At 67.3% G+C, this 14,749-nt stretch overlaps 1 protein-coding gene across 14 annotated transcripts in view; it reads right to left on the reverse strand.

The window, feature by feature from the left end:
• MINK1 (misshapen like kinase 1) overlaps positions 1–14,749 on the reverse strand; it is a 54,621-nt gene that overhangs the window by 39,304 nt on the left and 568 nt on the right. The window lies entirely within an intron of this gene.

Raw genomic sequence — 14,749 nt, forward strand, 5'->3', positions numbered from 1 at the left:
TTCACTGTCGCTCCCTCCTGGCCCTTACGCCACCCAAACAACGCCCCCCCGGAGCACAACAGAGCTCTCTGAGCAGCTGAGCCCGAGCCCTGGCACACAAATCTGGCCTTGGCTACACTTGCAAATTTGCAGCGCTGCAAAGCGGGAGTGTGGTCAGAGCCCCAGCGCTGGGAGCCGCGCTGTCCGTTATTCCCCACAGGGAGGTGGAGTACGGCCAGCGCCGGGGGAGCTCTCTCCCAGCGCTGGCGCTTTGAAGTGCAAGTGTAGCCACAGCCAAAGGGCCGAGCAGAGAAGCCAGGCCGGGATCAGTCACAAGGGGCCCGGGACAGAGGCCAGCGAACAGGGCGTTGTGTTCCCCTCTCCGGCCCGGACGCCAGGGTCCCTGCTGGCTGCTCAGCGTAGGCCAGCCCCAGCGGAGCCAAGCGACCCAGGTTACCCTGTGGGGAAGGCACCCAGGCGCCAGGGGGACTGGGGGGAGCCTCTGCCCGGCACCTGGAAAATCCCGAGGGTCCTGGCGGGCTGAGGTGTGCAGACAGCACGGCCTAGCGGGTAGGCCGCCAGGCTGGGAGACCTCGGGACAGGGACGGCCACGCGGCCCGTCTGCGCCGCGCCCGGGGGCCTGGAGCCCCGATATGGGCCAGGGGGGCTGTGCTGCACCCGGCACAGCAGGGTCCCTACATCTGAGGCAGGAACGTGTCCGGTGCCCGGCCCAACGGGCCCCCATTTCATGCTGGGCGCCGCAGGGACCCCGGCCTGAGGCTGCGGCTCTGACGCCGGCTGGGCTCCGCTCAGCGGCCTCCTGGAGAAGCAGCAGCGTTGGCAGACAGGGAGCCCGCGCGCAGCGTTTCCAGGGCAAGGGGCCGAGCGTGGGAGGCGGCGCGGGGCCGAGCCGGGCGGCGGGGGGGAGGCGGCGCGGGGAAGCCGAGGAACCGGCGTTTATCTTGGAGAAGGGGATTGGAGCTGGGGGATCTCGGGCCCAGCAAAAGCCGCCTCCCCGCCCCGCCCCGCTCCTCCTGGCAGGGCAGCCCAGGTCACACCTCCAGAGTCAACAGGACTTTGTACTCCGAGCGGAGCCCTGCCCGTGTCCCGCCCCGCCCGCGTTCCTCTCTCAGTACAGAGGAGAGCGGGCAAGGGAAGGGATCCAAGTGCACGGCCCCCCACCCCCACAACCCACTCCCCTCCCAGAGCTGGGGAGAGAACCCAGGAGTCCTGGCTCCCAGCCCCCCTGCTCTGACCCACCAGCCCCCACTCCCCTCCCAGAGCTGGGGAGAGAACCCAGGAGTCCTGGCTCCCAGCCCCCCTGCTCTAACCCACCAGCCCCCACTGCCCTCCCAGAGCTGGGGAGAGAACCCAGGAGTCCTGGCTCCCAGCCCCCCCTGCTCTAACCACCAGCCCTCACTCCCCTCCCAGAGGCGGGGAGAGAACCCAGGAGTCCTGGCTCCCAGCCCCGCTGCTCTAACCCACCAGCCCCCACTCCCCTCCCAGAGCCGGGGAGAGAACCCAGGAGTCCTGGCTCCCAGCCCCCCCTGCTCTAACCACCAGCCCTCACTCCCCTCCCAGAGCCGGGGAGAGAACCCAGGAGTCCTGGCTCCCATCCCCCCCTGCTCTAACCCACTCTTCAGTGTACATGGCAGGGAGCCCCCCGGTACACATGGGGAAACTGTGGCACGGCGCAGCTGAGCGACTGGCCCAGGGTCGCCCAGGAAGTCTGTGGCAGAGCAGGAAATTGAGCTTGGCTCTGGCACCTCCTAAGCGAGTGCCCCATCCACTGGGCCCCGCGAGCCCCCGAATTAGCCTGCGGAACTCATCGCCACCGGAGTGGTAGTCGGCGGCCAGCAGCCATTTCTCCAGCTAGCGGGGCCCCCCGGGGGTGGGAGAGTGAACACAACCAAGGGGGCGGCGGGGGGAATGCAGCCCCCCACAGCCCTACTGCAGGGACGCAGCAAGCCCTGGCTGGCCTGTTAGGGGGACCCAGGCGTCTCCCTTCGCCGAGCCATCACCCAGCCCCGGCTCCACAGGCTGCTGGCACCATGCAGGGCAGAGACCCCGGGGAACGGCCCGTCCTGGACCACCACAACCCCTTCCCTGCCCCCCGGCGTTCTCCCCAGACAGCGCACCTCCCGTCGGCTCAGGCCTGGCCCTAGTCTGCGGCGCAGGCAGGTTCAGACAGAGCCAGGCAGCCCTACCCCCTGCCAGCTGGCACCACGGCAGTCAGACGGCAGCCGGAGCCTAGGATTCGAGGAAGGGGCCGCTCGGGGGGCTGGGAGCCAGGACTCCTGGGTTCTCTCCCCGGCTCTGGGAGGGGAGTGGGGGCTGGTGTGTTGGAGCAGGGGGGGCTGGGAGCCAGGACTCCTGGGTTCTCGCCCCAGCTCTGGGAGGGGAGTGGGGGCTGGTGGGTTGGAGCAGGGGGGGCTGGGAGCCAGGACTCCTGGGTTCTCTCCCCAGCTCTGGGAGGGGAGTGGGGGCTGGTGGGTTAGAGCAGGGGAGCTGGGAGCCAGGACTCCTGGGTCCTCTCCCCGATTCTGGGAGGGGAATGGGGGCTGGTGGGTCAGAGCAGGGGGGCTGGGAGCCAGGACTCCTGGGTTCTCTTCCCGGCTCTGGGAGGGGAGTGGGGTGTGGGGGCTGGGAGCCCAGGACTCCTGGGTTCTTGCCCCAGCTCTGGGAGGGGAGTGGGGGCTGGTGGATTGGAGCAGGGGGGGCTGGGAGCCAGGACTCCTGGGTTCTCTCCCCGGCTCTGGGAGGGGACTGGTGGTTAGAGCAGGGGGGCTGGGAGCCAGGACTCTTGGGTTCTCTCCCCGGCTCTGGGAGAGGAGTGGGGGCTGGTGGGTCAGAGCAGGGGGGCTGGGAGCCAGGACTCCTGGGTTCTCTCCCCGGCTCTGGGAGGGGACTGGTGGATTGGAGCGGGGCTGGGAGCTAGGACTCCTGAGTTCTCTCCCCGGCTCTGGGAGGGGACTGGGGGCTGGTGGATTGGAGCGGGGCTGGGAGCCAGGACTCCTGGGTTCTCTCCCCGGCTCTGGGAGGGGGCTGGTGGATTGGAGCGGGGCTGGGAGCCAGGACTCCTGGGTTCTCTCCCCGGCTCTGGGAGGGGACTGGTGGATTGGAGCGGGGCTGGGAGCTAGGACTCCTGGGTTCTCTCCCCGGCTCTGGGAGGGGACTGGGGGCTGGTGGATTGGAGCGGGGCTGGGAGCCAGGACTCCTGGGTTCTTTCCAGAGGTCTGGGAGTTATCTATCACGGTAGCACCCTGGAGGTCCCAGCCTAGATCCGAAGCTGCAGCACAGCACCGCGATCAGGGCGCCCTGCGGTGCTGGAGCCGCCCAGACCGAGGTCGGGGTCCCCCCCATGCCAGGCCCTGTACAAACAGCCCCTCCCCACAATGATCTTTAAGGCCGTATGAAAATCGAGGGCCAAAATGTCCCCGAGTAACTTTTCATGCGCCCCACAAGTTCCTGGAGCCGTGTCGTGCTGGGCGGACGCTGCCTCCAGGTGCGGCGGGTCGCACCCCCCGTTTGTGCAGGGCCTGAGCTGAGCGCCCCAAACCGGAACTTCAACACACCCCGGATGCAGCTTTCCAACCAAAATATTCAAACCCCTGTTTTCCAGCCTTAACGATGTTCCAGTCCAGGGGCCTGACCCAATCCGGAGCCAGGCGCCCCGAGTCCCAGCCTTGACCACGAATCCAGCCTCCTCCAGCAACTATTCTCAACCCGGGATCACGCACAGGGGGAATATCCAGCGGCCTTTGGTCCTCTGAGCCAAGGTTAACAGGCCAAACGATTCCCCGCTGCCCTCGAGTGATCCCCCCCCCCCGCCCAAAGACTGACGCTACCGCGCGCTTTCCAGCCACAGCTCTCACAGCGCTTCACGCCGGGGAGCACTGTCCTCACTGGACAGATGGGGGAAACTGAGGCACGCGGCGGTGAAGGGACTCGCCCAAGGGCACTCGGTGGCAGATCTGGGGCTCTCGCGTCACCCGCCACGCGGCCCCAGAGGGACCCGGCTGAGGGGGCCTGGTTGTACCGACAAGCCCCGCTTGGGACCGGGTTCCTGTCGGCTAATAAACCTTCTGTGTTACCGGCTGGCTGAGAGTCCCGGGGAATGGCGCGGGGGGGGGAGGGGGTGCCGGGCCCGGACTCCCCCACCCTCCGAGACAGCAGGGCGTCGGAAAGGCCCCGATCCGGCTTTTTGCTGAGCTCCAGATTGATGACTAAGGTTTCCAGCGTCAAAGAAGAACTAGAGAAGAAGTCGCTGGCTGTTAGCCAGGCTGGCGTCCCTGGCCTCTGTTTGCCAGCACCTGGCAATGGGCGACAGGGGCTGGGTCACTCAGGGATTCCCTGCTCTGTTCATTCCCTCGGGGGCGCCTGGCACTGGCTGCCGTCGGCAGACAGGACCCTGGGCTGGATGGACCCTTGCTCTGACCCATAGGGCCGTTCCTCTGTTCAGCCAGCCCCCCGGCGCTGCTCTGTACCACAGCCACTGCAGAGCGGGCAGAGAGCTGGCACCGAATCACAGCTCCGCTGCCCATTTCGCAGCAGGTGGCGGGGGGGGGAAGGGACATGAAGGGTTGTGCCGGAAGACGGGCTCCGTCAGACCCCACACCACAGAGGGAGGGCTGGGCCCCCCGAAACCGGCCTGAAATCCATCCCGGACACCAGCTCTGCTCCAGACTGCCTGCGCGATCGGGGGGCAGCCCTCCGGCCTGTGATCACACCGGGCCCTGCTGGCCTGAATCTAGGGAGAACCCCGGGGGAGTCCCTGCGTCTCCGGGCCTCAGTTCCCCTGGCTGTACAATGGGGCTCCAGGGCGGGCACTGCTGTACTCTGGCTGTGTGGTGCCTGGCGCCGTGGGGGCCACCAGCTGGGGCCCTCCCCTGTCCAGGGCCCCAGCTCAGCGCAGCAGCCACCGTTCTGCACGGAGCCTTTCACAGCCCGGGATCCGGGGGGCACCCCCCACGGCACGACACGCTGCGGCACGTGCCCCTGGGCCCACGCGCCGAACCCAGCGCTGGGCAGCTCCGAAAAGGGAGACGTTTGCTCAGCCGCTGACTCGGGGCGGGTTGGGACATGCCCCGCCCAGGCAGAGAGCCGAGAAGCACCGCACCCCGTTCGCGCCAGAGAGGCAGGGCGGCCGGCTGGAACTCGCCATACCCTCTGCGGCCCCCCTGCCGAGCCCGGCGCGCCCCCGCCCCGCAAGCCTGGGTCCCCCCTGCGGCCTCTCCGCCAAACCCCGACGCGCCCCCGCCCCGCAAGCCTGGGTCCCCCCTGCCGAGCCTGACGCACCCCCGCCCCGCAAGCCTGGGTCCCCCCTGCGGCCTCTCCGCCAAACCCCGACGCGCCCCCACCCCCGCCCCGCAAGCCTGGGTCCCCCCTGCCGAGCCCGAGGCGCCCCCGCCCCGCAAGCCTGGGTCCCCCCTGCGGCCTCTCCGCCCAACCCACACGCGCCCCCACCCCCGCCCCGCAACCCTGGGTCCCCCCTGCCAACCCCAACGCACCCCCGCCCCGCAACCCTGGGTCCCCCTGTGGCCTCTCCGCCAAACCCCGACGCGCCCCCGCCCCGCAACCCTGGGTCCCCGCTGCCAACCCCGACGCGCCCCCGCCCCGCAAGCCTGGGTCCCCACTGCCGAGCCCGACGCGCCCCCACCCCGCAACCCTGGGTCCCCCCTTGTAGCCCCTCTGCCAACCCCCAACATGCTCCTACCACAGCACCCCACTGTGCCAGGCGCTGTACATTAGGGGTATTATGGCAGTCCCCAGGCACCCCATCAGGGCCCAGCACCCCACTGTGCAAGGCGCTGTACGTTAGAGGTATTACGGCAGTCCCCAGGCACCCCATCAGGGCCCAGCACCCCACTGTGCAAGGCGCTGTACATTAGAGGTATTACGGCAGTCCCCAGGCACCCCATCAGAAGCCAGGACCCCACTGTGCCAGGCGCTGTACATTAGGGGTATTATGGCAGTCCCCAGGCACCCCATCAGGGCCCAGCACCCCACTGTGCAAGGCGCTGTACGTTAGAGGTATTACGGCAGTCCCCAGGCACCCCATCAGGGCCCAGCACCCCACTGTGCAAGGCGCTGTACATTAGAGGTATTACGGCAGTCCCCAGGCACCCCATCAGAAGCCAGGACCCCACTGTGCCAGGCGCTGTACATTAGGGGTATTATGGCAGTCCCCAGGCACCCCATCAGGGCCCAGCACCCCACTGTGCAAGGCGCTGTACGTTAGAGGTATTACGGCAGTCCCCAGGCACCCCATCAGGGCCCAGCACCCCACTGTGCAAGGCGCTGTACATTAGAGGTATTACGGCAGTCCCCAGGCACCCCATCAGAAGCCAGGACCCCACTGTGCCAGGCGCTGTACATTAGGGGTATTACGGCAGTCCCCAGGCACCCCATCAGAACCCAGGACCCCACTGTGCAAGGCGCTGTACATTAGAGGTATTACGGCAGTCCCCAGGCACCCCATCAGAAGCCAGGACCCCACTGTGCCAGGCGCTGTACATTAGGGGTATTACGGCAGTCCCCAGGCACCCCATCAGAACCCAGGACCCCACTGTGCCAGGCGCTGTACATTAGAGGTATTACGGCAGTCCCCAGGCACCCCATCAGAACCCAGGACCCCACTGTGCAAGGCGCTGTACATTAGAGGTATTACGGCAGTCCCCAGGCACCCCATCAGAAGCCAGGACCCCACTGTGCCAGGCGCTGTACGTTAGGGGTATTACGGCAGTCCCCAGGCGCCCCATCAGAAGCCAGGACCCCACTGTGCCAGGCGTGTACAGCCAGGGCCCCCCCAATCTCAGTCGTGGAGGGGGGAGGTGCCGGGCAGCGTCCCCTCATCTCGGTCGGGGGAGGTGGGGGCCTCCGGGTAGTGCTCCGCACAGCCAGGGCCCCCCCCAGTCTCGGTCGTGGAGGGGGGAGGCAGCGGGCAGCCAGGGCCCCCCGCAGTCTCGGTCGTGGAGGGGGGAGGCGGCGGGCAGCCAGGGCCCCCCGCAGTCTCGGTCGTGGAGGGGGGAGGCGGCGGGCAGCCAGGGCCCCCCAGTCTCGGTCGTGGAGGGGGGAGGCGGCGGGCAGCCAGGGCCCCCCGCAGTCTCGGTCGTGGAGGGGGGAGGCGGCGGGCAGCCAGGGCCCCCCCAGTCTCGGTCGTGGAGGGGGGAGGCGGCGGGCAGCCAGGGCCCCCCGCAGTCTCGGTCGTGGAGGGGGGAGGCGGCGGGCAGCCAGGGCCCCCCGCAGTCTCGGTCGTGGAGGGGGGAGGCGGCGGGCAGCCAGGGCCCCCCGCAGTCTCGGTCGTGGAGGGGGGAGGCGGCGGGCAGCCAGGGCCCCCCGCAGTCTCGGTCGTGGAGGGGGGAGGCGGCGGGCAGCCAGGGCCCCCCGCAGTCTCGGTCGTGGAGGGGGGAGGCGGCGGGCAGCCAGGGCCCCCCGCAGTCTCGGTCGTGGAGGGGGGAGGCGGCGGGCAGCCAGGGCCCCCCGCAGTCTCGGTCGTGGAGGGGGGAGGCGGCGGGCAGCCAGGGCCCCCCGCAGTCTCGGTCGTGGAGGGGGGAGGCGGCGGGCAGCCAGGGCCCCCCGCAGTCTCGGTCGTGGAGGGGGGAGGCGGCGGGCAGCCAGGGCCCCCCGCAGTCTCGGTCGTGGAGGGGGGAGGCGGCGGGCAGCCAGGGCCCCCCGCAGTCTCGGTCGTGGAGGGGGGAGGCGGCGGGCAGCCAGGGCCCCCCGCAGTCTCGGTCGTGGAGGGGGGAGGCGGCGGGCAGCCAGGGCCCCCCGCAGTCTCGGTCGTGGAGGGGGGAGGCGGCGGGCAGCCAGGGCCCCCCGCAGCCGCGGGCGTGGCGGGGGGAGGCGGCGGGCAGCCAGGGCCCCCCGCAGTCTCGGTCGTGGAGGGGGGAGGCGGCGGGCAGCCAGGGCCCCCCGCAGTCTCGGTCGTGGAGTGGGGAAGCGGCGGGCAGCCAGGGCCCCCCCAGTCTCGGTCGTGGAGGGGGGAGGCGGCGGGCAGCCAGGGCCCCCCCAGTCTCGGTCGTGGAGGGGGGAGGCGGCGGGCAGCCAGGGCCCCCCCAGTCTCGGTCGTGGAGGGGGAGGCGGCGGGCAGCCAGGGCCCCCCCAGTCTCGGTCGTGGAGGGGGAGGCGGCGGGCAGCCAGGGCCCCCCAGTCTCGATCGTGGAGGGGGGAGGCGGCGGGCAGCCAGGGCCCCCCCAGTCTCAGTCGTGGAAGGGGAGGCGGCGGGCAGCCAGGGCCCCCCAGTCTCGGTCATGCAGGGGGGAGGCAGCGGGCAGCCAGGGCCCCCCAGTCTCGGTCGTGGAGGGGGGAGGCAGCAGGCAGCCAGGGCCCCCCAGTCTCGGTCGTGGAGGGGGGAGGCAGCAGGCAGCCAGGGCCCCCCCAGTCTCGGTCATTCAGGGGGGAGGCAGCGGGCAGCCAGGGCCCCCCAGTCTCGGTCGTGGAGGGGGGAGGCAGCAGGCAGCCAGGGCCCCCCAGTCTCAGTCATGCAGGGGGGAGGCAGCGGGCAGCCAGGGCCCCCCAGTCTCGGTCGTGGAGGGGGGAGGCAGCGGGCAGCCAGGGCCCCCCAGTCTCGGTCGTGGAGGGGGGAGGCAGCGGGCAGCCAGGGCCCCCCAGTCTCGGTCATTCAGGGGGGAGGCGGCGGGCAGCCAGGGCCCCCCAGTCTCGGTCATGCAGGGGGGAGGCGGCGGGCAGCCAGGGCCCCCCAGTCTCGGTCGTGGAGGGGGGAGGCAGCGGGCAGCCAGGGCCCCCCAGTCTCAGTCATGCAGGGGGGAGGCGGCGGGCAGCCAGGGCCCCCCCAGTCTCGGTCGTGGAGGGGGGAGGCGGCGGGCAGCCAGGGCCCCCCCAGTGTCGGTCGTGGAGGGGGGAGGCGGCGGGCAGCCAGGGCCCCCCAGTCTCGGTCATGCAGGGGGGAGGCGGCGGGCAGCCAGGGCCCCCCAGTCTCGGTCATTCAGGGGGGAGGCGGCGGGCAGCCAGGGCCCCCCAGTCTCGGTCATTCAGGGGGGAGGCGGCGGGCAGCCAGGGCCCCCCCAGTCTCGGTCGTGGAGGGGGGAGGCAGCGGGCAGCCAGGGCCCCCCAGTCTCGGTCATGCAGGGGGGAGGCGGCGGGCAGCCAGGGCCCCCCAGTCTCGGTCGTGGAGGGGGGAGGCGGCGGGCAGCCAGGGCCCCCCAGTCTCGGTCGTGGAGGGGGGAGGCGGCAGGCAGCCAGGGCCCCCCAGTCTCGGTCGTGGAGGGGGGAGGCAGCGGGCAGCCAGGGCCCCCCAGTCTCGGTCATGCAGGGGGGAGGCGGCGGGCAGCCAGGGCCCCCCAGTCTCGGCCAGGACAAGGAGAACACACAAGCTGTTGCTGAAGTGGATTTTTGGCAGCGCTGAGCCCTTGGAGCAGCAGGGGGGCCGGGCGTGTTTTCTGGGGCGCTCGTCAGGAACAGCTGCAGCATCAGACATTAAAAGCCCTTACTAGCGCCCTCTCCTCCTTCCTAGCAGCCGCGGGCGGGAGCCACGTGACGCCAGTTCAAGGACAGAGGCAACAAGAACGCGAAGGTGTCGAACGCACAAGACAAGAGCCTCCGATTCAAAGCCACCCGCTGCAGTCAACAAGTCCTACCTAGCAACCGGCTGCGGGCCGAACCCCGCAGGCGCCCGGCCTGGAGCCGCGAGCAGCCGCAGGCGGAGCGGCACGGGGCCTCGGCTTCGCGGCACGCTCGGCCGCCGCTCCCCTCCGGGGGCGGGGGCCAGTCTTCAAGCCACCTGCCCGCTGTCCTGGCCACCGCGCAGAGGCCGTTCTTTCCGAGCGAGACTGGCCTACCAAAGCCCCTCGTGCCAGGCTCCGGACGGGCCCGCAAAGAGAGACAGCCCGTCTCCAGGAGCTCACAAGCGAAGCAGACAACACAAGTGTTACGGGTGGGCAAGTCACCGCATCTCTCCAGGCCTCAGTTTCCCCCCGGCGGACGGGAAAGCCTGCCTTACGGGAGACGGCAGGCGCTCGCTCAAAGGGGCGACGGGGTGGCTTGGTCGCAGTCTACGTGGAGCACAAAGGTTGACCAGCGGGCTCGGCAGCCTAGCAGCGCACGGTCTAACCCGCCCCAACGCGAGACGAAGGCATTGCTGAGCGACCCAGCCAGCGCCAGCTTCTGGCCGTCGGCGCATGGGCGGAGGGGGGGGGGAAGTTTTCCTAAGAGATCTGCTCCGTTCACACGGGGCCTGCGCTGTACAGGAGGCCAGACTAGACGGTCCCTCCATGAATCACAGAAATCTGATGATGATGATGATGATGATCAGGGGTGGAAGGGACCTCAGGAGGTGTCTAGTCCAACCCCCTGCTCAAAGCAGGACCAACCCCCGGACAGATTTTTGCCCCAGATCCCTAACTGGCCCCCTCAAGGATTGAACTCCCAACCCTGGGTTTAGCAGGCCAATGCCCAAGCCCCGGAGCTGTCCCTCCCCCCGCTCTGGGCCCACTCAGAGAAGGCCCAGCCCCATGTCTGCACTCCGGCTCCGAACACACCCGTGGGAAGACTTCCTGGTGCGGCTGGGGCAGTCATTCCAGTTGGGGCAGCCAGACGGCTCCCAGCTGGGACTGGGTCATGGGTATCAGTCCGTGTTCCCCCCCCCCCGCACACCCCCCCACACCCACCCCTCCAATCCAAAGCTGCAAAGGGTCATTGAGTCCAGCCCCCTGCCTTCACGAGCAGGACCAAGCACTGATTGTTGCCTCAGATCTCTAAGCAGCCCCCTCAAGGGCTGAACTCCCAACCCTGGGTTTAGCAGGCCAACGCGCAAACCACGGAGCTGTCCCTCCCCCCAGTCACTGCTCAGACCAGTAAGGCAGAACCCAAGGAGCGAAATGAAGACTCCGTCCCCGCTGGCAGGGCGTGAACGTGGCCTTTTGGGAAACCCTGAGCCGTCAGCCACGCGCTCCCAGCGCGTGGCAGTGACACCGTCCAGTGCTCGCATCCGCACGCGACACACGGGCCAGGGTTCGGAGAAGAGCTCCGAGGAGGATTCCCGAACTGGCAACCACAGCTCCCAAAGCAGCTGGAAGTAGTCAGCTTACCAAAGACACTAATCCCGGTCAGTAAGTACCTACATGGGGAGTAAACAGCTGGAGGCGAAAGCCATGCAAATTCCCATTGGAAATAAGGCATGCGCTTCCCACAGCGGGAGTGATTAACCACTGAAACAAGGCCCCCAGGGCAGGGGTGGATTTTCCTACTTTGCCACCTTCCCACCTCTCTGGAAGACGCTTTAGCCCAATACAGGGGGATCTGGGTGAAATCCCTGTGCCTGTAACGTACTAGATTATCTAACAGGCTCTTCTGGTTTTCCTCTATGAATCTGGGCAAAGCAGATGGGACGAGCAGATCCTGTGCTTCGGCTGCCATTTAGCAAAGGCTGAGGCATACCAGGGCTTTGCTCCAGAAACGCACCATGCCCAGCCCCTGCACTTCCAATCAGATAAGAAATTCGTCACTTCCTGCCCTAAAACACTGCAATTGTTGCATTCCACCCTGCTGGCTCCGCATAAGCATCGCCAGAACCAGGGTCCGCTCAGCCAGAGCCTCGTCTCCAACAGCTGTTACAAGAATCCCTGCAGCCATGGGATAACCTGCCTGCTACACAGAGGATGAGTCGTGCTTGGGCCCTGAAGAACGAGAGTCTAACTCTTGCTTTTCTGTCTAATCCTTCTGAAAAACGTCGGGTCATTTGTTTAAATCCCACTAAACTCTTGGCCTCTTGTGGCACTGAACTCCGCATGCTTTTAAAATGCAGTCCACAGTGTATTTCCTTTGGCCAGTTTTCAATGCCCTGACTTCCATTTTCATTCCACGTCGCCTCGCTCGAAGGCTGTTTGGAGCACGGCGTGTCTTTTTGTTCGCTGCTTGTGCAGCACCTAGCACCCGTCACAGGCCGGGAGGAACCATCAGCTCGCTAGTCTGACTCCTGGATGGCACAAGCCACGCTTGTAACACAGCCCATCCAGAAAGGCACGCAGCCATCAAGAGATGCAGAATCTACCCCTGCCGTAGGCAGTTTGGGCCAATGGTTAGTCACCCACATTGTACAAAACCTGGGCCTTATTTCTAGCGTGAACGTGTCTAGCTTTGCCTGCCAGCCACTGCCTTCCGGATAGATTAAAGAGCGCCTCGGTACCAGGTATTTTCTCCCCACGGAGACACAGTGTGATCAGTGGAGTCCATGACTACAACCATCTGAATAAATAACGCAGGGAGGCGTTGGGGATCCTTTGGGAAGGACAGAGAGACTGAAGCAAGCTGGGAACAACTTCCACCCACCCACCAGTAATGACATCTGCCCAGAGCCAGTGTTACGAAACCTGCCTCGTTTGTCTGGGAGATAGAGGGTGGTTTGAAAAGAGATGTAATCACATTCCACAGCACTCCGGAGCTTGGCTCCCGGAGCTGTTCTGCTGATGGAGGCGAGAATTCACAGCGCAGGCCAACCTGCAGCAGACATCTCGGGTTTGTGCATATTAAACGCAATTATAAACTATGATTCCTGTACAAAAAAAGAAAAGAAAAGGCTTTCCCAGGGACTTCGGGCCTGCCACTGATTTTATACAGGCACCAGATCGAATTATACTGGTAGAAAAGCAGCGTTGCCTTGGATAGAGCACTGGGAGACCGTCAATTCCCAGCTCTGACACTGATCTGTTAGGTGACCTTTGATAAGCCGCATACCCACTCTCTGCCTCGGTTTCCCCATCTGTAAAACGGGGGTAATGATCGACGGATGAAAAGCCTTAGCCGTCGTTATTATAGGTGATCACGCTGGTATAACTATATCGAGCTCAGGGCTACACGACCTACCCCGCCAGGGCGGGGGCGTGAGGCTGCTCTGGGCAGGTGGCATCTCTGTAGTGCAGCGCCCCCGGTTCTCCCGTCGCCGTATGTAACCCCCTTCCCTAAGAGGTGTTAGCAAGGTCGAGGGAAGGAATGCTCCGCTGCCGCAGCTCTGCTCTGCACCACTGCATGAAACCCCTGGCACGACGGGCTAATCACTATTCACCAGCTCGCCTCAATCCCAAGCAGAGCCGCCGCTGTGCACTGCCAAGGCTTTGTGGCGATGGCCTAAAGAACGCCTCCTCGTTGGCGCTAACGGAGTCACTGTTCCCCCACGCGGGCGCTGGCAGCGTGGGGGGTTGGTTGAGGGCGGTTTACCACCAGCCCGGCACTGCAGAGGTTAAGACGCCAAGACGGAGCCGGTTATTAAACATTTGAAAATTGGATTTGGGGTCTAGCAGGTTAACGCGGGCCAGGACAGTGACCCCATGATGCATGCCCAAGCGCCACCGGGCGCGCTCTGCTGTGAAGCACTGCAGCAACCAGCTCCCCACTCTGCTCCCTGCACCGGTTCCTAATGCAGCGGCTGGGCACCGAGCGCTGGAGCGGTGAAACGGGAGAGACGGGGGAGGAGAGAACAGGGTAGCGCAGCAGCATGCGTGGGGAAGAGCGAGTGAGATCATTGCAGAGATGGGGGGCCGCCAGCGGGGAGGAGAGCAAAGGGGGAGAACAAGGAGTCGGGGTCACCGCAGCCACGCTGGGCGGGGGGGACCAGGGAATCGGGGTCACCGCAGCCACGCTGGGCGGGGGGGACCAGGGAATCGGGGTCACCGCAGCCACGCTGGGCGGGGGGGACCAGGGAATCGGGGTCACCGCAGCCACGCTGGGCGGGGGATCGGGGAGGCAGAGTCACTGCAGCGACACTGGGGGGACACAGTGAGTCAGGGGAAATGCAATGACGACGGGAGCAGGGGGGGTGGCGAACGGGGAGGGAGGGTCACTGCAGCGAGTGGAGGGGGGGAGGATACAGGGCGGCGGACAGGTGTGGACGAGGGGCTGAGCCCAGTGGGCGGAGGGAAGCAGCAGGACCAGAGAAGGGGGACGACCCAGACATTACGGGAAGGGAATTGGGCTCCTGCAGCAGCCACGGGGGGGTGTGGGTGACTCAGGGTTTATCCTGGGAGCGGCCCCCACCCCTCGCCCCCATTTAACCACGGGGAGTGCCTGGGTCCTCCCCCTCCCCCAACAGCTCCTCCGGGGTGGGGGGATCCCCCGAGTCCCACCCCCCAGCAGAGAGATATGGGGGGGGGAGGATCCCCCGAGTCCCACCCCCCAGCAGAGCGATGGGGGGGAGGGATACCCCGAGTCCCACCCCCCAGCAGAGCGATGGGGGGGAGGGATCCCCCGAGTCCCACCCCCCAGCAGAGAGATATGGGGGGGATCCCCCGAGTCCCACCCCCCAGCAGAGCGATATGGGGGGGGAGGGATCCCCCCGAGTCCCACCCCCCAGCAGAGCGATATGGGGGGGAGGGATCCCCCGAGTCCCACCCCCCAGCAGAGCGATATGGGGGGGAGGGATCCCCCGAGTCCCACCCCCCAGCAGAGCGATATGGGGGGGGAGGGATCCCCCGAGTCCCACCCCCCAGCAGAGCGATGGGGGGGGAGGGATCCCCCGAGTCCCACCCCCCAGCAGAGCGATGGGGGGGGGAGGGATCCCCCCGAGTCCCACCCCCCAGCAGACCGATATGGGGGGGGAGGTTCCCCCGAGTCCCACCCCCCAGCAGAGCGATGGGGGGGAGGGATCCCCCCGAGTCCCACCCCCCAGCAGAGCGATATGGGGGGATCCCCCCGAGTCCCACCCCCCAGCAGAGAGATATGGGGGGATCCCCCCGAGTCCCACCCCCCAGCAGAGAGATATGGGGGGGGAGGGATCCCCCCGAGTCCCACCCCCCAGCAGAGCGATATGGGGGGGAGG

This window comes from Mauremys mutica, unplaced genomic scaffold (genome assembly GCF_020497125.1).
Source record: "Mauremys mutica isolate MM-2020 ecotype Southern unplaced genomic scaffold, ASM2049712v1 000330F_np12_obj, whole genome shotgun sequence".
Lineage (NCBI taxonomy): Eukaryota > Metazoa > Chordata > Testudines > Geoemydidae > Mauremys > Mauremys mutica.